Source organism: Vicia villosa, linkage group LG7 (assembly GCF_029867415.1).
Source record: "Vicia villosa cultivar HV-30 ecotype Madison, WI linkage group LG7, Vvil1.0, whole genome shotgun sequence".
NCBI lineage: Eukaryota > Viridiplantae > Streptophyta > Magnoliopsida > Fabales > Fabaceae > Vicia > Vicia villosa.
Window position 1 is genome coordinate 3,459,072 of NC_081186.1, and position 24,899 is coordinate 3,483,970.

The following is a 24,899-nucleotide window of genomic DNA, read 5'->3' on the forward strand; positions in this document are numbered from 1 at the left end:
TTTTTTGCCTAAGTTGCCCTTTCAGGTTTTCAACTTAGCGAGCTGTTTTTCTTTTTAAGCGAAGTACTTTTTGACTATGTCAGCATTCACGGGGTGTGGGAAATCCTCGCCATCCATGGTGGTAAGCAACATGGCTCCGCCGGAGAATATTTTCTTGATTATGAATGGTCCCTCGTAGGTGGGAGTCCATTTGCCTCTGGGATCACCCTGTGGTAAGATGATGCGTTTGACAACCAAGCCACCAGTTTGGTATGCTTGACTTTTGACTTTTTTGTTGAAGGCTTTGATCATACGCTTTTGGTATAGCTGACCATGACAAATAGCTGCGAGCCTTTTCTCATCAATCAAGTTTATCTGGTCCAACCGTGTTTGAATCCAATCGTCTTCGTCTAGATTGGCTTCTTTCATAATCCTTAGGGAAGGAATCTGAATTTCAATTGGAAGAACTGCCTCCATACCATAGACTAAGGAAAATGGAGTTGCCCCTGTTGAAGTACGCGCAGATGTGCGATAACCATGAAGAGCAAAAGGTAACATCTCATGCCATTCTTTGTAGGTTACTGTCATTTTTTGTATGATTTTCTTGATGTTCTTGTTGGCAGCTTCCACCGTGCCGTTCATCTTTGGTCGATATGGAGAAGAATTATGATGTTTGATCTTGAACTGTGTGCAAAGTTCAGTAATCATTCTGTTGTTTAGATTTGTGCCATTGTCCGTGATAATCCGTTCAGGGATGCCGTACCGATAAATGAGATTGTATTTGATGAACCGGGCCATCACATTCTTGGTAACAGAAGCAAATGAAGCTGCTTCTACCCACTTTATGAAGTAGTCAATAGCGACCAGGATAAAGCGATGTCCGTTGGAGGCAGTAGGTTTGATTTCTCCAATCATATCAATACCCCACATTGCAAAAGGCCAAGGAGCCGTCAGGACGCTTAATGGAACTGGAGGTACATGTACTTTGTCAGCGTATATCTGGCATTTGTGACATGTTCGGGAGTGATGATGGCAGTCTGTTTCCATGGTAGACCAGTAATAACCCGCTCTAAGGATCTTTTTAGCCATTGTATGTCCACTGGAATGAGTACCGAAGGCACCATTGTGTATTTCTTCCATGATCTGTTCTGCTTCCTTCTTGTTTACACAGCGAAGTAAAGTCGAGTCATGGTTGCGTTTGTATAGGGTTCCATTACTTAGAAAGAATTTGGTAGCAAATCTCCTTAGAAACTTTCTGTCGTTAATGGATGCCCCTTCAGGGTACTCCTGAGCTTCGAGATATCTTTTTACTTCATGGAACCATGGTTTTTCTTCTGTTCCCTCGGTATTGATCTCATTGCAATAGGATGGTTCATCTTGCCTGTAAATGGTGATCATAGGCGCCTCGTTGTCCCACCTGACTTTGAACATGGATGACATGGTAGCTAAAGCATCAGCTAGTTGATTTTCCTCGCGTGGGATGTGTTCGAAAGTGATTTCTTCGAAGTAAGGAATCAAACTCAGCACATATTCTTTGTAAGGAATTAGATTCGGGTGCTTTGTGTCCCATTCCCCTTTGACTTGGTAGATTACCAAGGCCGAGTCTCCGTAGACTTCCAGGAATTTGATTCTTAGATCGATTGCAGCTTTAAGACCCAGAATACATGCTTCGTATTCGGCTATATTGTTAGTGCAATTGAAGCATAATCTGGCAGTGAATGGTGTATACCTCCTGCGGGGGAAATGATCACAGCCCCGATGCCGTTGCCAAGTGCATTAGAAGCTCCATCAAAAACCATAGTCCACCGGGATCCTGGCTCGGGTCCTTTTTCTGGTCCTGGTTGTTTGTAGTCATTGACTAGCATAATGTCTTCGTTTGGGAAGTCAAAGTTCAATGCTTGATGATCATCCACTGCTTGATGAGCCAGATGATCAGCTACCACACTTCCTTTGATTGCTTTTTGTGAAGTGTATTGAATGTCATATTCTGTTAAGATCATTTGCCATCTCGCTATTCTTCCAGAGAGAGCAGGTTTTTCGAACTTGTATTTGATGGGATCCATCTTGGAGATTAGGAAAGTGGTGTGATTTAGCATGTACTATCTTAGTCGGCGAGCTGCCCAAGTTAAGGCACAATAAGTTTTTTCGAGTAGTGAGTATCTTGTTTCACAATCGGTAAACTTTTTGCTAAGATAGTAGATTGCGTGCTCCTTTCGGCCGGATTCGTCATGTTGTCCTAGTACACACCCCATTGAGTCTTCTAACACAGTTAGGTACATTATCAGAGGTCTGCCTTCCACAGGTGGCAACAAGATTGGAGGTTTTTGGAGATATTCTTTGATTTTGTCAAAGGCTAACTGGCATTTGTCATTCCACCTTTCCACTTGATCTTTCTTCAACAGTTTGAAGATCGGCACACAAGTAGTAGTCATGTGGGCAAAAAATCGGGCGATGTAATTTAGACGTCCCAAGAATCCTCTGACTTGTTTCTCGGTACGAGGTATAGGCATTTCTTGAATGGCTTTAACCTTGGCGGGATCAACCTCAATACCTTTGCTGCTGACGATGAAACCTAAGAGTTTGTCGGATCTTACTCCAAAGGTACACTTATCTGGGTTCAGTCGCAACTTGTATTTCTTGAGTCTGTCAAACAACTTGTGTAAATGACCCAGATGTTCTTCCTCGGTGTTGGATTTTGCAATCATGTCATCGACATACACCTCTATTTCTTGATGAATCATATCATGAAATAGCGCTACCATTGCACGTTGATAGGTTGCTCCTGCGTTTTTCAGACCAAAGGGCATTACTTTGTAACAAAAGGTTCCCCAGGGTGTTGTGAAGGTTGTTTTTTCCATGTCTTCGGGTGCCATCTTGATTTGATTGTACCCTGAGAATCCGTCCATAAAGGAGAATACCTTGCATTGTGCGGTATTGTCAACCAGTACATCGATGTGTGGTAAAGGGAAATCATCTTTGGGGCTTGCCCGGTTCAGATCTTTGTAGTCCACGCACATTCTGACTTTCCCATCTTTTTTAGGTACAGGCACGATGTTAGCTATCCAAGGAGGATAACTTACAACTTTTAGGAATCCGACATTGAACTATTTTTCAACCTCGTCTTTGATCTTTTTTGACATATCAGGCCTACTCCTTCGTAGTTTCTGTTTGACTGAATGCTACCTTCTTTGATTGGCAGGCGATGAACTACAATGTCCGTGTCAAGGCCTGGCATATCTTCATAGGACCAGGCGAATATCTCAACGTAGTCTCGCAGCATTTGAATCAGTCTTTGCTTGATGTTGTGTTCTAAGTCAGCCCCTATTTTGACTTCTTTCTTTTCTTCGTTGCTGCCCAAGTTGATGACCTCAATTGGCTCCTCGTGAGGCTGTATGGCCTTGTCTTCTTGTTCTAGCAGCCTTGCAATTTCTCTTGGCACTTCACAACCTTCCTCACTTTCGTCCTCAGTTTGGTAGATTGGACTTTCAAAGTCATGACGGGTAATAGCAGAATCGTTGTTGACTGGATCCAGAGTGTATGTGAATCTGCATGTTAGTTATGTGAGTGTGTGTGAAGAAAAAACATAGCTATTTGAAAGCGAAGAAAGAAAGAAAAAGGATCACAAAATTTAAATATGCAAGCGTCCCATGATTTTATTGAATGCACATGATCATGATATGATAAGCCCTTATAGAAGGACCAGTGTGCTAAGGCACACGGCTTTCAAGCTCATGGTTCGATTCTTCAAGAACCATTTTTATCTTTGCACAATATACACAAAGAAAACAGGAAATGGCATTTACTCCTGGTCAAAGGAGATCACATCCTCAGCTTTCCAGTTGTTCAATCCACTGTTGTGAGCAGGGAGTATCCAGCTGTTCCAGTTGCAGTTGTCTTCTTCATCTTCCACAGCATTGATTTCATTAGTGGGAAAATGAGCCGGTGATCCTTCGGGATAAGGGATATACTCTGCTGGATACGAGAGCCCAGGCTGAGATATCTCTATTGGCTGAGCGAGATGCTCGATAAGGCCGTCCCATGCAGTCGGGATGATGTTTTGAATAGAGACTTGTGCATCCTGATGAGGAGTGTATTCTGACAGAAAGCAACCTTCGTTATTTGGTATTTCCCTGGCTTTTTCAAAAGTGAAATTGTCATCGTAATGTTCATCCCATCCAGTTGGGACAATGTCCTTCATAGCAATTTGTGAGCTTGGAGGAGCGGAATATTTCACCATATAGTCATATTTGCCGCTGGGTTCTCCTAGCGTGTCCCATACTTCTTTGGGTGTATTTTGATATTGCTCAGTGACGGGACTTGTGAAACTTTTGTCATTTTCAATTTGATCACCCCATCCAGTCGGGGTAATGTCTTCCATAGCAATATAAGAATTATGAGGTGCGGTATACTGATAATTATACCCGTCACTTGGTTCTCCCACAGCATCCCACATTTCCATGGAAATGGGTGGAATCTCATCTGGATATGGCTAAATGATATGGTTCAAGAACACTCCTTCATCTTCAATAGCGTTTACTTCTTGGCTGACGAAGTGTGACATTAATCCTCCAGAACGAGGACTTTGACTATTCTTTTGATTTCCACCATCATAGCCCAGGCCTAGCTTGTCAGACTTGTAGGGTATATCGGGAAGCTGTCCCCATACTGTGCAATCACCCTGTTCAATCATGGCTTTGGCATCTTTGAGAGAAGCCATAGTTGTAGTTGGAGTAGCAGGAATATGCTTGGTGGTAGAGACATCTGGGGAGACCACCTCAAATGATTGGCATGGAGTTTCGATGAATTCGTCCTCCAACTCGACATATTTGGAATTGCTTAGGTGACTAACCACATATTCCTCTTCGCCATAACTGTGACAATCTTTCCTTTTACTGGATATTTTAACTTCTGATGCAGGGTAGAAGTTACAGCGTTTGCCCCATGTATCCAAGGACGTCCAAGTAAACAGGAGTAGGCTGGGTGAATTTCCATTACATAAAAGATAGAATCGAAGATTTGAGAACCCACTCTGATTGGGAGATTCACTTTTCCGTATACTGTTCTTGTTGACCCGTCAAAGGCTCTTACCACAACATCGCTTGGTTGTAACATAATTCCTTTGAAGTCAAGCTTTTCTAGTACTGTTTTCGGTAACACGTTCAAAGAAGAACCGTTATCTACTAGCACATGAGATAGAGTGGTGCCATTACATTCAATGGAGATATGTAAGGCTTTGTTGTGATTTTTTCCAGCAGGGGTTAGATCCACATCAGAGAAACCGAGACCATTGCTCACGGTTAGATTAGCGACACAATTCTCAAATTGGTCGACTAAGATCTCTTGGGGCACATGCGCAGCTTTAAGGAATTTCATCAGAGCTTTGGCATGGGCTTCTGAATATTTTAGCAGAGATAGCATTGAGATTTTTGAAGCGGTGTGCCCTAGTTGCTCAACAATATTGTAATCACTCTTGCAGATGATTTTCAATATTTCCTCCATTTCTTGCTTTGATGGATCCTCAGCAGTGATCTCCACCGGGGTTTGAACTTGTTCAACTTGTGGCTCTTTGCCGCGAGCGCTGTCATCTTGATTAGGAACTGGGACTCGGACTGGACCAGCAGCAACATTTGGAGAAATTTCTGGTGAAAAGATTCTTCCACTTCTCGTGATCTTGCTGGTACCCACAATATTACCCACAGTTGGAGTAGTTAACTTTGCGGTCTCTTCAGTCGAGGTACCCTGCTTAACTCCATGAACGTAAACATTAGTGTCGTATCCCCATGGGACAGCTTTGTCTGAGGAGTATGGAAATGTAGTTGGACTAGCCATGACTACCGATGCCACTTTGAGTGTAGCAGAAATTTTGAATGGAGCCTTGGCAGAGATTTTGAATGGTAAGCCGGAGATCACTGAGGTATCCTCTATTCTCATCCCGTTTGCAAAGACTTCGCACAGCACGTCCATAGACGGGAGCCTCTCAAACATAATGATACGGCGATCCATCCACTTTTGAATTCCCATTCTTAGATTTTCACAACCATTGGGCAGGTATGAGCAATAAAAGCAGTCGGGGTCACATCCTGGAAAGTAACCAGCTTGGATTAGCTTTCCTTTGACTTCGCAGAGTGGAGTTGATAATTCGTTCACATCATAGATGTAAACAGTGTCCAGGATAGCGTTAACAGTTTTGTCATGCTTTGGCATAGGTGCGGTGATGACATTTGGAGTTTCTGGAGGATCGAACTCAATTTCCCCAGCATCTATCATATCTTGTATTTTATTTTTCAAGGCCCAGCAGTGATCTGCGTCATGTCCTAGACAGTTTGAGTGATAGGCACATGTTGCATCAGGGCGATGATTCGGAGAGGAAGTGTTGACATTCTTTGGAGGACCTTTTAATGTGATCAGATCTGCTTTTAGCAAGTGCTGCAATGCCTGAGTGATTGGCATGTTGATTCTGGTGAAATTTCTTCTTGGTGCATCTGGTCGATGCGTATATTTTGGCTGTTGATCTTTTTGAGGTGCAGATGCGGAGATCAGAACTGCCCCTACAGATTGATGCTGCTCACTTTTGCGACTTTTCTGAATTTGTGTTGCATTGACCTCATTTCTCCCGCTGATGGGCCTTTTTGTAGTACCAGAGGAGGAACCTATTTGAATTTTTCCATTTTGAATGCCACTTTCGACACGTTCTCCGGTCAATATCAGGTCAGTGAAACCTGATGATGAGCTTCCCAGCAAATGGCTATAGAAAGGGCCAGTTAAAGTGCCCATGAACATGTCGACTAGTTCGCGATCAGATAAGGGTGGTTGAACCCTTCCAGCCATATCTCTCCACTTTTGTGCATATCCTTTGAAACTTTCTTTTGGTCCCATAGACATGCCCCTTAGTTGAGTACGGGTTGGCGCAAGATCAGCATTGTATTGGTACTGTTTGTAAAAAGCAGCAGCTAATTCTTCCCAAGTATGAACCTTGGTATTTTCCAGCTGGTAGTACCACTCGAGTTGTGTACCCGACAGACTTTCTTGGAAGAAGTGAATCCACAATTTGCTATCTGTTGTATGAGGTTGTATCTTCCTCACATAGGATCTCAGATGTAGTTTCGGGCAAGAAACTCCATCATATTTTGCAAAGACAGGAACTTTGAATTTTGGAGGGATAACAACATCCGAGATGAGCCCCAGATCATTGAAATCTAAACCAGGTACTTTTTGTATCTCCATAGCTTTCATACGGTCTTCCAACTGTTGGTATTTGTCATCATCCGGTTCGTCCCCAGAATGATCATCTTCTTCATTTGAAGAGAGAGAGGGTTTAGCAGAACCCTGGTTGCTTTGATTGTCTTCTTGTTCACCATCACCGACTGTTTCAGGGATCGGTGGCTTTTTGAACTTTTTGACTGGGATTTTGATCTTCCTTTTCAGGTGACTCACGCCTACAGATCCTTTGGGCTTCTTTTTCTTCTTGATTATCAGGGCTTTCAGTTCTTGTTGCCCCTTTGCCAGTTCCAGAATTGCCACTTGAACTTGGGCATTCTGTGCTTCAAGGTTCTTGATGCTTGTCTCAGATTCCATCTCTTCTGACTGAAATAAACAGCGAGGAGATGAGAAATCCGTCATGTGAACCTGTTATGCAATGTGTATGTACGGATGCAATGTATATGAATGAAATGTATATGCAATGTATATGAATGCAATGTATGCAATGAAATGTGTGTGCAATGTTTTCAAGGATCTTAGAGTTTAGATTTGTTAAAGAAGAAACAAACGTTAGTTAATCAATTTATTCTTTTTTTTTCTTTGCCTCATTTGGGCTTACAAGACAGAAATAAAATAAATGATCCTTCAGGTCTCCCTTGGACGCTTTCTCTTTGCCCCCAGGAATGTGTTGATCTGCCGTTCTTCTTGAAGCTGTCCAGTGAGCTCCAATATCCTTCTCTCATAGTCCTGACAGTATGCTTTGAAGGTGTCTCTTTCCTCTTTTAGTTGAACCCAAGATTTTTGCAACTCTTCTAGGTCAGTTGGCATATCCGGGTTCGTATCCTTCGACCTCTGGTTCAATAGTCACAGGTAGAATAGCGGGATATGGCATGATGAGTTTCTGAGCATGAATACGGACCCATCTGAGGTAAGGTTCCATAGGGATAGAATTCCATTGCCCCAAAGTTTTGCTTTCTATTCTATAGACATTGTCCCATGCATGTATGAACCTTCGTCGGTGTCTATGAGAATCATTCTCGTAATCAAACACAATGCCACGGATAATCATGTCATGAGGACCGTTGCTCCTTGCATATCCGAATTGGCGTAGAGCTAAAGAGGGATTGTAAGTGATGCCTCCTTTGATGCCAAGGAGTGGTACATTAGGGTACTCTCCACAATGATCAATGATAGTAATGTCTCTTTGAAAGAAGTTGTTCCACCGGATATCTGAATGAGACAAAGACATAATCCTGCGAGACCATTGCATTCTTTGTTCATTTCTCAACACTGATCGGGGAAGATGAAATGTAAACCATCTAGCCAGTAGTGGTATACAGCACATGAGAGTTCCTCGTTTCTTCATGGTACGAGTGTGTAGAGATTGTAGAATGTCTCCCAGCAATGTTGGTACCGGGTTACGGATTAGGAAAAGGTTGATGATGTGTACACTTATGAACTGGTCGGGATTTGGGAATAAAACCAACCCATAGATCAAAAGGGCCATAACCTCCTCAAAAGCTGGATAACTTTTGTTTTCTAGCAGTAGTCGGGCCTTTTCCAATAAGAACTTGGCAAGCAAACCCTTAACTCCACTCTTTGTTTCCCAATTGGACTCGATTTCTGATTTTCGCAGATGTAAAGCAGCAGCAACGACTTCAGGTTTTGGAATCCTTTCTAAACCAGTGAAAGGTAATTGATTTCGAACAGGCAATCCCATTAGTTCAGAGAATTCTTCCAAAGTGGGTACCAACTGGTAATCAGGAAAGGTAAAGCAATGATGTTCAAGGTCAAAGAACTGGAACAGGACCCGTATCATGTCTTCTTCAAATTTTGAGGTAACCAAATGGAGTAAGTGACCATGCCTTTCGGTGAATTGAACATTCCTGGGGAATTCTGACACTAAGTCTTTTAGTTCAGATGGTACCGTTGAGATGTTGATTCGGATGTAATCTCGGGTGGCGGGAGCCATTACCTGCAAAAACAAAGGTAAACTCTTTGATCCTTGAAGTGTTTTGTGAGAAAATGATATGTTTATGATGCAAACATGTGGCATACAAAAACAAATCAAACAATAGCCTTAGGTTTAAAGGCTTGCATGGAGCTGATAGGTGATACCCTCCCCACTGAAGTTGAGTTGGTTAAAACCTGTCCTAGAATAGTATTCGGGTTCTATGATCCTTGGAAGTAACATCTCAATACGGCGCTCGAGCGGCCGATCAAAATATTCCTCGAGGATAACTAACTTCGATCAATTTCAAAGCTAGCCACTTAATAGGCCATAAGTCAAGTTCAACTAAAAAGGTTATAAGCCACTTTGTTTATATTGCATTTTCCTCAAATGAGGATTGTTATGAGATCCCTGGTGTACTAGTGATGACAAGTTGGTAGACTTATAAGAGTTGGGTCATGGACTCAGGATGCTCTTATCGCATGTGTTTAAGGAATGAAAGAAAGTGGACTCATTCGACTCAGTAACAATAATGCTTAAAAAGTTCATGGTATTGGTGTGGACCTCCGTTTTTCGGGCCATACCTCTGAGCGGGAGAGATACGTGAACTGACTCTTTTTTATCGCTTATGCTTTCGCATTTTTGAAAATTCACAGAGTCGCCACCGACCTTTTATTTTATCCAATTAAGGAAGGGTTTATAAAAGAAACAGAAAAAAGACCTTTAAGAAATTCTGGGTAAGGGGGTAGGTTATACAAAGGGAAGGTGTTAGCACCCTTTATATCCATGGTTATCCATGGGCTCTTAAGTTTGCTTAGCTCACTTGTTTTTCGATTACTTTTCACTTGCTTTAGAATGCTCATATGTGGTTTCAAATACCTTTGTAAATTGAATTTGTAATGATCCTTGTGCGGATGTATACAAAATGTTTGTTTATCTTTAGAAAGATGTTTTGAAAAGAACGTTAACTTTGTAATGATCCGTGTTTGGATGAATACAAAGTATTGTCTTTTTGGAAAGTTTTGTTTTGAAAAACAACAGTGTATGAGAATTTTGTTTGTTTTGAGCAAGCAAACTAGGAGGTCTACCCTGAGTTGTAAGGTCTTTATCCTTATTTCCTTTAAAAATCTATCCTTTCACCGGATACAAACAAAAGGTTCGATTTTGTACTCGAAACAGTAGAATTTTGACTTTGATTTTGAAAAGAATGAGAAGGGATTTGTAACACCCGTATAATTTTAATATTAATTTAATTGGATTATTGAATTAATAATTAGAATTATTAGGGATTTTGTGAAAATAATGGTTTATGGCATTTGGGCCATATGAGTAATTAGTAAAAGAGGGAGGGTAATTTTATAATCCTTTTTACTAAATTATTATATTATTTTCATAAACATTTGGAACTGGGAAGGAAGAAAGAACGTGAAAGAACGAAGGCTGAGAACACGAGGAACTGAAGGAGATCTGTAGAGGGAGAGACCAAAGATCAAGAATTCTTATCTGAGGTAAGGGGGGGACTCTCCGTTTAATCTCTATTATCGTGTTATGAGTAGTAATGTGGATTAGGAATATTATTTGGTTGATTGATTCCAAATTCTGAAACATTCATCTGTGTTCATCATTTGGGTTTGAACTGTAATCCCTAATAACTGATAGATTAGGATACGATGAATAGAATTGGTTAGAGAATCATATGCTATTGTTTGTGGATGAATTCGTACACTGTTAGATGCATTTTTCTGGTTTTTGGACTCAATTTCGTAGACTGGTATGAGTGGGAACGAATGGGTTTTTGGACTGTGTCGAATTCTGCAGGTTACTGGGCATTTCTGGCATTTCGCGTATGAAACAGTGCCATACGCGTATAGAATGAGGCTGATACGCGTATGGGGGACACTCCCAAGGGGCTATACGCGTATGATACGCAGTTGCCCTGTCCCAAGAGCCATGTACTGGTGTTTTGCGTATGAGAGCGTATGGGGATGCTCATACGCGTATGGAATTTTGGAAGGAGGAAAATGATTCTGGTGATACGCGTATGGTGAGGCTGATACGCGTATGAGTTGGTTCTAGGCCATTTTGAATTCTGGTGAAACGCATATGATACGCGTATGAGGCAAGGTGATACGCGTATGGACGCGTATGGATCATATGATACGCGTATGGCGTGCTGTGTGTGAAATTTCTGTTTTGTGATTTTTCTGGAAAGTTCGATGATGTGTAACTTTCGGTTGGTATACCTGTTTGTGTACTGTTTCGTACTGTGTAAACCTTGAGATGTGATTCTGTGGTTACTGATGATTGATTATGTTGAATGATGTGATATATATATGAACATGCTTGTTATTGATGATGATGATGATGAAATGAGTATAGTTGATGCTACTCATAGATTGGTAATGATGAAAGTATGTTATATATATGTTACATGCATTCATAAACATGAGTTGAATCCTATATGATGAGAGGATTCATCGAGGGGCAGAATTCCCATTGTGTGGAATTGGTGCTGGCAGGACCGTTTCTGAATTGATGATAGATCGGTCGGTGGATGATTCCACTGGTGATGATTGGTACCACATGCATAGTGTCAGTTTCATACATGTGCATGATTTGTTATAGCATGATTATATATGTTGTGTGTTGATTACCTGTTTATCTGTGGATATACGAATGGAGACTGTCTGAATATGAAACGATTGGGTGAATAATATAACTATGACATGTTATTATTTGTGATGTGATAACATTGGTTAACTGTGATGAGACTCACCCTTACTTGTTGTCATTTTCAGATTGAGGATAGCGGCGCGACTTGGTGAGGACTAGCTCATAAGTCGGTTGTTAGTTATAGTGTCGGTGTCATGCTCTGGTAGATGTAACACTGGGAACACGTTTGTCTTTGAGTTGGTTATAACTCTATTTGGTTGTTGATTGAGTCAGATACATTATGAGGAATGTTGACTCTGTGTGTTTTCAATTCCGCTGTGTAGAACATGATTTATTTAATGAGTTATAAATTCAGTTGTTTTCAGTGAATGCATGACTATACTGACGTGGTGTTTTTATTATTTATGAATTGTGATGCCCTTGCATGCTTACTCTGATTTATTAATTATTAATTACCGCGGGTTATTAGAGGGGTGTTACAGGATTACCTTAAGAGGTGCAAGTGTGATTGTGTTTGTATTCAGATATTTTATCTTTGAAGTTAGTGATCTAACGGTTCAATTTTATCTTTGACATACACGCAAATTATATTTGCTGGAAATTAAAATGCGGAAATGTAAAGTGCGGAAAGTAAATCTACGCTATTACATCGATTGTGCAGGAAATGTAAACTAGCCTATTTACATGAATTTGACATCCTATACATTTATCTAGGAATTTAAATTGCAAGAAAAATAAAAGGCATGTTTTTGGATTTTTTATGATTTATTTTAATTATGATTAATGCATGATTAATTAAAATAAAATGAGGGAAAAGATGAAAATAAATTTTAAACCTAAAAAATTAAGTTCAAAATATGTACAAAATATTTGTCAATTAATTTTAAAACAAAACTAATTTTTGGAATTTTTGAAATTGATTTGAAATTGATTAAGCTAATTAAAACATAATTATGCAAATAATTATACAAATAATTAAAACTTAGAGAGAAAATTATTCAAAATATGTACAAAATTAGTTTATAATATATAAACAATATTTTATATAAAGAACAATTTTTTTAATGATTTTTTGATTGGTTAGAATAATTAAAAAGCAAATATATAAATATATACTAATTAATTATGCAAAATATTGAAATTTTGAAGAAAAATAAAATATTTTTATTTCAGAAAATAATATATTATTTTAGAAGTCTAAAAATATTTTTTGTGTATTTTTTGGATTTTTAAAACTATTTTTAATTAATTTTGCAAAGAAAATTAAAATAAAATAGAAAATAAAAGGATACATGATCATGTGTGATTAATCTGAGAGTCCATGGTATGAGGATTCATTCTGAGGCGTTGGATGGTTCATTAAATGAGATCAGATGGTCCAGACATTGAGGCACGTGGTAAAAGTTACACCTGCAAAGCACAGAATCAGAGACAAATTCAAAAAAAACACGCGCGCGTCTGAACCAATGGGGGGAAGACACGTCTTCGTCTTCAACCTCCAGACAACACTTATAACAGCGCTTTTGTAAAAAAAGCGTTATAATACATGATGCTTAAACCTGCAAAATAGCGAATAGGGTCAAACGTAAAAATAAATTTGGCGCGACCTATCCATTCAACTCGTCTGATCCATACGAACTCAATGGTACCACTTAGATCCTCTAATTTTGCCTATTTCAGAAAGCCCTAATTTTGAGATTATGAACCCTAGAATGGTAACTTCGCGTGTAAGCGTCTAAAACTCAATTAAAGTTCCAGAAATGATCTACACACCACACCAAGTTCAAATATATGTCTACATCGTGCTAGATATGCTTGTGTTATGAGATACAAGTCAGTTTTAGTTTGGACAAATCGTGACCTGTAGTGTTTGATTCAATGAGTTTCAAAGCTTGCAAATGATCTGGATAGGTTCAGTGAAGTTCAAGGAACGTGTTTGAGTGTTTATTTTGTATTGAAACTAACTTAAACTTAGAATTCGAATTTCAAAATTCTTTGAATATTTTAGGAGGTTACAAATGTATTACAAGCAAGAGTTTGATTCTGAATTCGTTCCTCTTTCATTGCTGAAGTATTGTAGCCTATATATAGGCATTGAAGTGCTTAGAATTGAAGCTAAGAAGCCTTTAGTTGCCTTTGTGGAATTCTTGATTTTTTTATATTAAAAACCTTTGAATTGTTGACCAAGTCTTCTTCTCTTCAATGCTCTTGCCTTGCTCTTCAATTCTCTGCAGAAAATCATAGATTCCTTGGGTGAGTCATGCTTAGATTGTAAGCTAACCATTATCCATTCATTTTTCCTTTTAATTTAATCTTAAAATAAGATAAAATTATGCCAAAAATGGATAAAAATGGTATGGGCCTTGTCTTGGTCGTGGGAGGCCCATAATATTATGGAAATGATGTTTGAACCATGAAAACTTGGCCCCATTTGGAAAAAATGCATTTTTGAGCAATGTTGGTTTCATGCATTTTCCCAAAATTTAGCCAACTTCAACAAGGTGTAAATCCCTCAATTTTTGTCATATGAAGGAGTTCTTGCACTTTTTGGAAACCTCAAAGAGTCCTCTAACCAATGCCTTTGGTCTCATGTCAAAATGATTTTTGATGCTCCTTGTGTGTCCTTTTGAAAAAAGTGTCATTTTGTTGACTTTGAAAATGTTCTGTAATGTCTTTGGTCATATTTTTCAAATGGTGAATGCAATGACCATGGGATCCATTGCATTTGAAAGATAATTGAATTTACTTCAAAATGAGCTTTGGTTTGAATTTTTTGGATGAAGGATGAGAGAGTTATGATCAGTCACAGTTGAGTTGACTTTTCAGGCAAAAACCCTAATTTTGAATCTTGGGGTTTTGTTGATTTTTGATCTTTCCTTGATGAATTATGATCATCCAAAAATCAAATGATGAATCCTTAGACAAAATATGGACTTTGACAAAAAATTTCATTTTTGATTGTCTGTTGACTTTTTGGTCAAACGGGTCGTCTGTTGGCTGTTTGAGCTGCTGACGGTGCGTCTGAGTGAATTGAAGTTTGAAAATTTGTATGATGGTACTTTGAGATATATGGATGTGCATGAAATCCATTTGAGGTCTCAAAAGCTTGTTTCTCCTGTAAAAACAAGAAAACCCTAGTCAGGGACTGTTTGTGTAGGAGACAGTTAAGCGTACCTGATTTTTGTGCAGTGTTGAGTCTCTGCTAATCGCATGATATTCAGAAGACTTCTAGAACAAAAATCTTGGAATTTTGAATTGTAAAAGATTGATTTGATTGATGGTACAAAACACTGAGAATTGTACTGCCAGCAGTTTGGCTGTCAACTGACTGTTCAGGTATTGACGTAGCAGTTAGAGTGAAAAATCAACAGTCAAAGTTAATTTTCTTTTTTTTTTTTGTTTTTGTTTTATGTGTAAAATTAAAGTTTATTTACATGACTTGTTAAAAAAAACACAGACATAATAAATAACTAATATTTACTGTACGCGAGCAAAATTACCGATAATAACCCTGAAAATCATTTAATGCACAGAAAAATGAATATTTGACTGGCAGAAAACACATAAAATATTATCTGAGTAATTAAGCAATATTATGACAAATAGTACAACATTTAATACTGACAGTACAAATATTACATACTATATTGAACAGTACGACGAATAAACGGTACATTTAAGAAATAAGAAATACGGCAAATTTTAAGAATGACGATTGATATCCCATGCTACAAATAGTAACATGTAGATGATTGGGAGCATAAGCATCCCAGGTCCACAGTGTTCCGAGCTATGTAGACAGAAGAAAGACATGATCACCGTAGCAATGGTGATGATCATAAGAAAACACGTTTCCCACCGCTTTGCCATTTTGTCGGGGAAGAAGAAAGGATGGATTATGAAGTAGAAATTTGAGAGATGAATTAGAATTTGATGTGAGATTTTTATGAGAAAATGAGAGGTATTTATAGAATGGAAAGAAGGATAGAGACGTTGGGGAATGATGTGATTCCGTACAAAAGGAGAATTTGAGTGGAAGTGAGATTTGAAAGAAAGTGTATGATAGTGTTGGGAAAAAGAGAGATGTAGAGAATAAAGTTAGGATTTGATTTTTGAAAAAGAGATTTGAAAAGATTTTTGAAAATAATGGAATATAGTACAAAAATTAGTGGGAAACAAAAGATAATAATAATCTGCTTGTTACCAGTACAGTCTGAGTTTCCTGATTCTGCGCCTGCAAAAAGATTTAACTCTGTACCAATTGTGTCAGTACTATTTATCTGTAAATAAATAAATAGCATGTGTGAAGTAATAAACAGTATTTGGCGTTTGCGTAAGAATAAATTCAACTGCAAGCCAAATTACTGTATAAGAAAAATTCTAAAAACTAAGTATTTCATATGTCAGGATATTTGTTGAAATAAAAATCCATGATTATATGAGACTCTTAATTTTCAGATTGGAGTTTTCTTGAATAAAGATGCGGGCAAATTTTGGGGTATAACAATTGGTAACTTAGACTTAAAATGTTTTATAACCATAAGTTCATTCTACACAACGAGAATTATGTTCTCGAGCTTTAAGAAAACTTACTATCTATAAGCTTGTTTGATAATTTTCATTATTGTACAAAAAATTAACGTAGAATGTTGAAAAACAACTCATGGTGCATTGGTCATGGCTAAGAGGTCTAAAATGTGAGGGTTGTAATTAAATTTTATGGTCAGACGTCATTATTTATTCAAGACTTTAATGATAAATAAAACTATGACATTTGGTATCAGAGCATGGTAGTTAAAGATGTTTGGCTGAGCTAGCAAAATAAGGTTTTCTAGGAAGTAAGTGTTAGCATGGAATTCTCGACATACTAGGTTCGACGAAGAAAATAAGGTGTTTGAGAGAATACGTAGAAAAATGAGAACATATATTTATGTGTTTGGTTAGGGTGGTATTCGACCATTAGGTTTGAGTTCGACACATTAAATTTGAAACCTGGGGCTTAACATATTTTCTAAAGTTGTGAAGGGACTGGTTCCATGAACTCGACGAAAAGGGTTATCGACCACGACAGTTGAAGATTAGTTTGAGTAACACTTTTTTAATATTATCTATACATTGATAATGCATGGAATAAAGTTAGAAGGTTGAAAACCATGCAGTAGGATACGTGTTGAATGTTGAAAACATAGTTGTTGCGTGTAGTTATTTATGTATTAGAATATATAGTGGTTCTAGCATTAGGATTTAGGTGGCAATATCATTCTAAAATATTTGTAAAACTTAAAGTACCCATGTCAATGCAAGAAACGAGTTTGTGAGAATTTTGTATGATTATGCACACTAGCTTTTACACATTTAAGCAAAGTCTTTCTATTTACTTTCACCTACTTTTCTAGCCTTTATTTGTTCGATCTTCAATTTTTTTTACGACAGGCTTTGATTTAGTTGAAGCCTTTCCTTTCTTTTCTAAGTTTGAACTCTTTTGAACTCACTATCTTAGTCAAGTCTTACATTTACAACAACATCCAATACTTTTATTGGCGAAATTATGCACAAAATGTCCCAGGATTTTCTAGTTTGATCCTACTAGTAACTATTTAAGACTAGTGATTGTTTACCAAAATTGTCGACGAATAAATTGGCACGCCTAGCGGGACATTTTTGTGCAAAATTTTCCATTTTTATAAGTGTTGATTTCTTTATAATTTATTCTTCGTGCATGAAATGTTCCCAAGGTTTATATATGTATGTGTTTGAGAATTGGTAAAGCTCTTACTGAAATGACGCGTCCACCTTTGAATAAACCTCCTACTTCAAACCCATAGAACAATTCCTCAAATGCAGGAGATTGAGCGGTCAGATCGTTGGATGGAGATGTAGTTATTTTGAACCCTGTTGGAATGAATGGTCTTATAGTATCTTTGACGCCAGTATCATTAACACTATCGGATGGGGCAGTTCCCCCACCATAAATAGGGAGTCTCCTAATTAACCCCACGGTCATAAGACCAACTATGGGGGACCCTAGGTTACCATATCTTCCAAGTTTCTATTTTCCTATGGGTAGAAGAGAATATCCATATGGTATGCCAACAACACGATGATGGCAGGTCTACAAACAGGTGCGTCGACATACGCTAAAAACGTCGGCTTCGACCATAAATAACACTAGTCGAACGGCGCCACCACCAGAAGGTTTAGTTTATATACTTCAAGGAACGGTGATGCTAAATACGACATTTTTAATGTATGAGGTAGAAAATGGATGAGAGTAACCACGAGATGGCTAATATGCTTACCAAATAGATTAGTACAGTGTTCAATCCCCCAATTCAGAGCTTTAATCAGAGTTATGAATGTTTATCCAAACAAATGGGTCGAATAGCCAATTTCTTTGGGGCTCCTCAAGCCCATGCGCGGCCAACTCCTCAAATATCAAATGTCATGCCAGTAAAAACACAAGACAATGGGGCAACCCCCGTTAACCAAGGGCAACAATAGTTGAGATTTTGACCCATGGAACCTCTCACTTAAAGAAAAGATGAGGAGTACATAGGCCGAAACAAACCAATATTAGTACTGGTAAACAAAAACCAAGATGTCAAAAAGGTAGTATATAGGTCGAAACAACCCAAGAGTATGCTAATTAATGTAATTGAAATGCATGAAAGATGATATCTTTGTGTTATGCTACCCTTGCATTTATTTTGCACCATTATAAATTTTGAGCATATTCTCAGCCCTTTGTTGTTTGAGGTGCTTTGTGCTCCTTCTTAGGGTACAAAAAAATAGATAGATGAGTAGCTGCTTTAGAGATGAAGGATGGCATTGAGGCTATTATTCCTTTTTTGTTTTATGCATTTTTAGATTTTCGTTGCTCAAATCTATAACACTGAGCGAGTGAATCTTGATAATTTATTCTATTATGAGTGGTTGTTGCGAGAGTTAGATGTCATAAACACAAATGTTTTAAGTTGTTTATGTTAGAACATGAAATGTTCTGAGCAATATTTCTAGTTTTGATGATAACATAATATATGAATTTTGTATAAGACAATGTGGTACTTTAATTATTCACGTTTTCCATTTCAGGAAAATTTTAAAAGAGTATGCACTAAATCATTATTCAGAAGCTCTAACCCAGAAGATATGGATGACTTTATCAGAACATGGTCTCGAAGACATCAGAAGATGGTCTTGAGAAAATCATAACATGGTCTTGAAGGCATCAGAAGATGGCAATCAGAAGCAAGACTCTGAAGATCTGATGGTATCACGCTCAAAGAACTTCCAAAGTCTGATGATTGAAGTTATATCTGCACCAATGCTAAAGACTCTGATATTCAAACGTCATTCTAATAGTCAGAGTCCAGAAGCAAGTACAAGATGAAAAAGCTACAACGTCAAATCTGTCTGACTCACAAAAGGAACGTTAGAAGCTACAAAAGGCACAGTCAGCAAGAGCAGTTGAAACAAGGCTCGAGGTAGTTGACAAAAGAGTGAAACATTAAATGCAGCAGTGTACTATTCACGTAAAGCATTTAATTCTATTCAACGGTCACTTTTCTCGCTGCCTATAAAAGAAAAGTTTTGGATGCTGAAGAAAAACAACACATGCTAAGAGACCTTACGCTGCCAAATTGATTTACAAGCTTTCACACAAACAGCAAAGAAACTTTATCTTCAACCTCACAAATCTTGTAATATCTTAGTGAGTGTTAGAACTTAATCTTGAGAGAAAATCACTTGGTGATTATAGCTTATTTAGAAGCACATTAAACTCTTGTAATATTGTTTACTATTTGTAAAAGGAAATTCCTAGAGTGATCAAGTTGTGATCTGTACACTCTAGAAGACTTAGAAGTTATTTAAGTGGAAAACCATTGTAATTAAGGTTGATTAATGGATTAAATCCTCAGTTGAGGTAAATCACTCTGTAAGGGGTGGACTGGAGGTAGTTTGATTAACAACGAACCGGGATAAAAATAACTGTGTGATTATTTTTTATCTGCCATTTTTTAGAAACAACCCTTATTCAATCCCCCCTTATGGCCAGAACCATGATCAATGAGACTAATATGGCTAAGCATTTCTGGCCAGAAGCAATTAACACAGCATGTTATATTCAGAATAGAATCTCCATTAGGCCTATTCTCAATAAGACTCCTTATGAATTGTGGAAGAACGGAAAACCCAACATTTCATATTTCTATCCATTTGGATGTGTTTGTTATATTCTGAATACTAAGGATCATCTGAACAAGTTTGATTCCAAAGCTCAGAAGTGTTTCCTTCTTGGATATTCTGAACGCTCTAAGGGCTACAGAGTATACAATACTGAAACTCTGATAGTTGAGAAATCAATCAATATCAGATTTGATGATAAGCTTGGCATTGAAAAGCCAAAGCAAAATGAGAATTTTGCAGATATAGACATTTCTGATCCATATCATGAAGAACCCAGAGGAAAGAATGATTCAGAAGATCAAGTTGCAGCTTCTTTAGAGAATCTCAGAATATCTGAAGAGCCAACACTCAGAAGATCTTCAAGAATCAACTCTGCTCATCTAGAAGATGTTATAATTGGAAATAAAGATGATCCCATCAGAACAAGATCATTTCTAAAGAACAACGCAGAATGTCAATTTGGTTTAGTGTCTTTGATTGAGCCAACTTATATTGATAAAGCTCTGGAAGATGCTGATTGGATTATTACTATGCAAGAAGAGTTAAATCAGTTTACAAGAAATGATGTTTGGGATTTGGTTCCAAGACCTAAAGGATTCAATATTATTGGAACAAAATGGGTATTTAGAAACAAGCTGAATGAGAAAGGTGAAGTTATCAGAAACAAGGCCAGACTGGTTGCTCAGGGCTATAGTCAACAAGAAGGTATTGACTACACTGAAACCTTTGCACCAGTGGCCAGGTTAGAATCTATTAGAATGTTAATTTCTTTTGTCACTCAGAATAACATCACTCTTTATCAGATGGATGTTAAGAGTGCCTTTTTAAATGGTTATATAGATGAAGTAGTTTATGTTCACCAACCTCCTGGTTTTGAAGACTCTAAGTCTCTAGAACATGTTTTTAAACTAAAGAAATCATTATATGGTTTGAAGCAAGCTCCCAGAGCTTGGTATGAAAGATTAAGTTCTTTTCTTCTGGATAATGGTTTCACAAGAGGAAAAGTAGACACAACTCTCTTCTGTAAAACCTATAAAAAGGATATTTTAATTTGTCAAATTTATGTTGATGATATTATCTTTGGAACATCTAATGCTACACTTGGAAAGGAATTTGCTAAGTTTATGCAAGCAGAATTTGAGATGAGCATGATGGGAGAACTCAAATATTTCCTAGGCCTTCAGATCAACCAAACTTCTGAAGGAACCTGTGTTCATCATACTAAGTATGTCAAAGAACTTTTGAAGAAGTTCAGACTATCTGAAAGTAAAGAAGTAAAAACTCCAATGCATCCAACTTGCGTTTTAAGTAAGGATGAGGTAAGCAAGAAGGTAGATCAGAAGATCTACAGAGGTATGATAGGATCTCTTCTCTATCTGACTGCCTCTAGACCTGATATTTTATTCAGTGTTTGCTTGTGTGCTAGATTCCAATCAGATCATAGAGAATCTCACTTAACTGTTGTTAAGAGAATTCTTAGGTATCTGAAAGGTACTACTAATGTTGGTTTATTCTACAGAAGATCTGAAGAATACAACTTAGTAGGATATTGTGATGCTGATTACACTGGAGATAGAGTTGAAAGGAAAAGTACTTCTAGAAGCTGTCAGTTTCTGGGAAGTAACCTGATCTCCTGGTACAGCAAGAAGCAAGCAACAATTGCACTCTCTACAACAGAAGCAGAATATGTAGCTGTTGCTGGATGTAGTACACAGATGCTCTGGATGAAAAGTCAACTAGAAGACTATCAGATATATGAGAGTAACATTCCTATATTCTGTGATAATACTTCTGCTATTTGTTTATCTAAAAATCCTATTTTACATTCTAAAGCTAAACATATAGAGATTAAGCATCATTTTATTATGGACTTTGTTCAAAAGGGTGTTCTTTCTTTAAACTTTGTTGATACAGACCATCAATGGGCTGATATCTTTACAAAACCCCTTGCTGAAGATAGGTTTAAGTTCATTCTGAAGAACATCAGTATGGATTTTTGCCCAGAATGAAATTTTGAGATGATCTGATATGTATATTAGTCTGAAGATTATGCTTTACTTATTTTCTTATCAGATGTTCTGATTATGTATATTCATATGGATACTCTGAAACTGTTATCACTAACGTTTCATGTGCCTAAGTATGACTCAGAACCTCTGTTAAAGCAAAACAGTTGTCACCAGCTACCCCAAGATGATGACCACGTGTTCACTCATTCTGAAGGTACAAGCATGCGTGCAGTTGATGAGACGCCTCCCTAGGTAACTGTGTAAATCTTTTCAAATCTCGTGCTATCCTCCACTAACGTCTTTCAGCATTTATGATAATTGATTCAGATTCTGTAACCATTTCATTCATAACTCCATTGCATCTTCATTTCAAATCCGTCTCTATATATTGCATTTCAATTTCATTTTTTCCCTCTTTCCATTCTCTTTCTTCATTGTTTATGCATTTTTGCTCTCTCTTTCGTCTTTATCAAAACCCAAAACCCAGAAAACGCAACTGTTCTTCAATGGCTTCTTCAGTTCAACAAACTGCTTCATCTTCTCAGCAAGCACAACAACAACAACTACCAACAGTCAATCCTCCACTAAAATCTTGTCTCATTCCTATGGCTGAATTGGAAGTTCTGGGGGAACTCATGGTAGATTTTAATAATCTTCAAGCACATGGCTTCAACTTGAAGAACAACATGCTGGTTTAAGGCTGGGAAACGTTCTTTGATCGTCTCATTGGACCAGTTTACCCAGAATTGGTGAAAGAATTTTGGGTTCATGCAACCCTAATTCCAAAAGCTATTCTCTCCTTCGTTTGTGGTCAAGAGATCTCTATTACAGAAAACCTAATCAGAAGGTTACTGAATCTGGAAGGTTGCTTTGGTGCTGCTAGAGCAATTGTAGGCAGAATAGACTGGGATGTTGTTTATGCTGAAATCTTCGCCTCTGGAGAAGGTTCTATAAGCATCAAGAATCTAAAGGATCCCTACAGAATCTAGGCCAAGATTCTTCTGGGATGTATCTACCACAAAAAGGCTTCTGTCTCTCCAAACTACATCAACCAAGATCAATAATACATTCTGTATTGTATTGGGAAAGGCCAGAGGGTGGACCTTCCATACATTCTATTCATCCACATGTGAAATCATGTGATATACTCTAGAGAACAAGCAAGGCTGAAAACTCCAAAGATCAGAAGGAACGTCATTCCTCTGGGAAGACTTATCTCTGATATTTTGATTGAAATTGGACTGGTGCAAGATCTGTTAGACGCTGGAACTATCAAAGATCTGGAAGCAACATGTGGGAGCACTATGAATGCTCACACTCTGAAGAAAATGAAACTGATCGAGAACATTACCTTTCCTCCCAGAATGGTATCATGTGAAATCTGTGAGAGACCCTAGAGAACAAGCGAGGCTGAAAACTCCAAAGATCAGAAGGAACATTGTCATACCCCAAAATCTTGTCTCATTCCTATGGCTGAATTGGAAGTTCTAGGGGAACTCATGGTAGATTTTGATAATCTTCAAGCACATGGCTTCAACTTGAAGAACAACATGCTGGTTTAAGGCTGGGAAACGTTCTTTGATCGTCTCATTGGACCAGTTTACCCAGAATTGGTGAAAGAATTTTGGGTTCATGCAACCCTAATGCCAAAAGCTATTCTCTCCTTCGTTTGTGGTCAAGAGATCTCTATTACAGAAAACCTAATCAGAAGGTTACTGAATCTGGAAGGTTGCTTTGGTGCTGCTAGAGCAATTGTAGGCAGAACAGACTGGGATGTTGTTTATGCTGAAATCTTCGCCTCTGGAGAAGGTTCTATAAGCATCAAGAATCAAAAGGATCCCTATAGAATTTGGGCCAAGATTCTTCTTGGATGTATCTACCACAAAAAGGCTTCTGTCTCTCCAAACTACATCAACCAAGATCAATAATACATTCTGTATTGTATTGGGAAAGGCCAGAGGGTGGACCTTCCATACATTCTATTCATCCACATGTGAAATCATGTGATATACTCTAGAGAACAAGCGAGGCTGAAAACTCCAAAGATCAGAAGGAACGTCATTCCTCTGGGAAGACTTATCTCTGATATTCTGATTGAAATTGGACTGGTGCAAGATCTGTTAGACGCTGGAACTATCAAAGATCTGGAAGCAACATGTGGGAGCACTATGAATGCTCACACTCTGAAGAAAATGAAACTGATCGAGAACATTACCTTTCCTCCCAGAATGGTATCATGTGAAATCTGTGAAAGACCCTAGAGAACAAGCGAGGCTGAAAACTCCAAAGATCAGAAGGAACATTGTCATACCCCAAAATTTTCCTTCCATATTCTATTCATAATGATTCAAAGTTCAAGATTCAAATCCAAAGCTTTGCTCCCTCAATGGTCCAGGTAACCCACAGTCAACTAGTTTGACCTAAAAGTCAACCATAGTCAAAGCACAATCTAAAGCTCTCAATTTTGGGTCAAGATCAAGTGGATAAAATTATAACCATCATTTGATCAAAGATTGATCATGATTCCATTAATAGAAGCTCAGAGATGAACAAATACAAAAAGGTTCAAATTAGGGTTTCTTAGGAGAAAGTCAACCCAACTTTGACTGGGCATAACTTTCACATGGAACATCAAAAATTCCCCACTTAAAGCCTATTTTGAAGGAAATTGGATCCTCCACAACTTTGTCTCTCACAAGCCAGGGCTGGAAATGCTTCATTTGAGAGTTGTGATGCACAAGATTACAGTTCATTTTCAAGCATCCTTCAAAAACAGTTTTTTGGCAAAGAGGATATGATCAAGATAAAAGCTCCAAATGAAAAATATGTTCCAAAGTGGCTTATAGAGGACCTCTTGAGGTTTCCAAAAAGTACTAGAACTCCCTCATAGCTTAAAAATT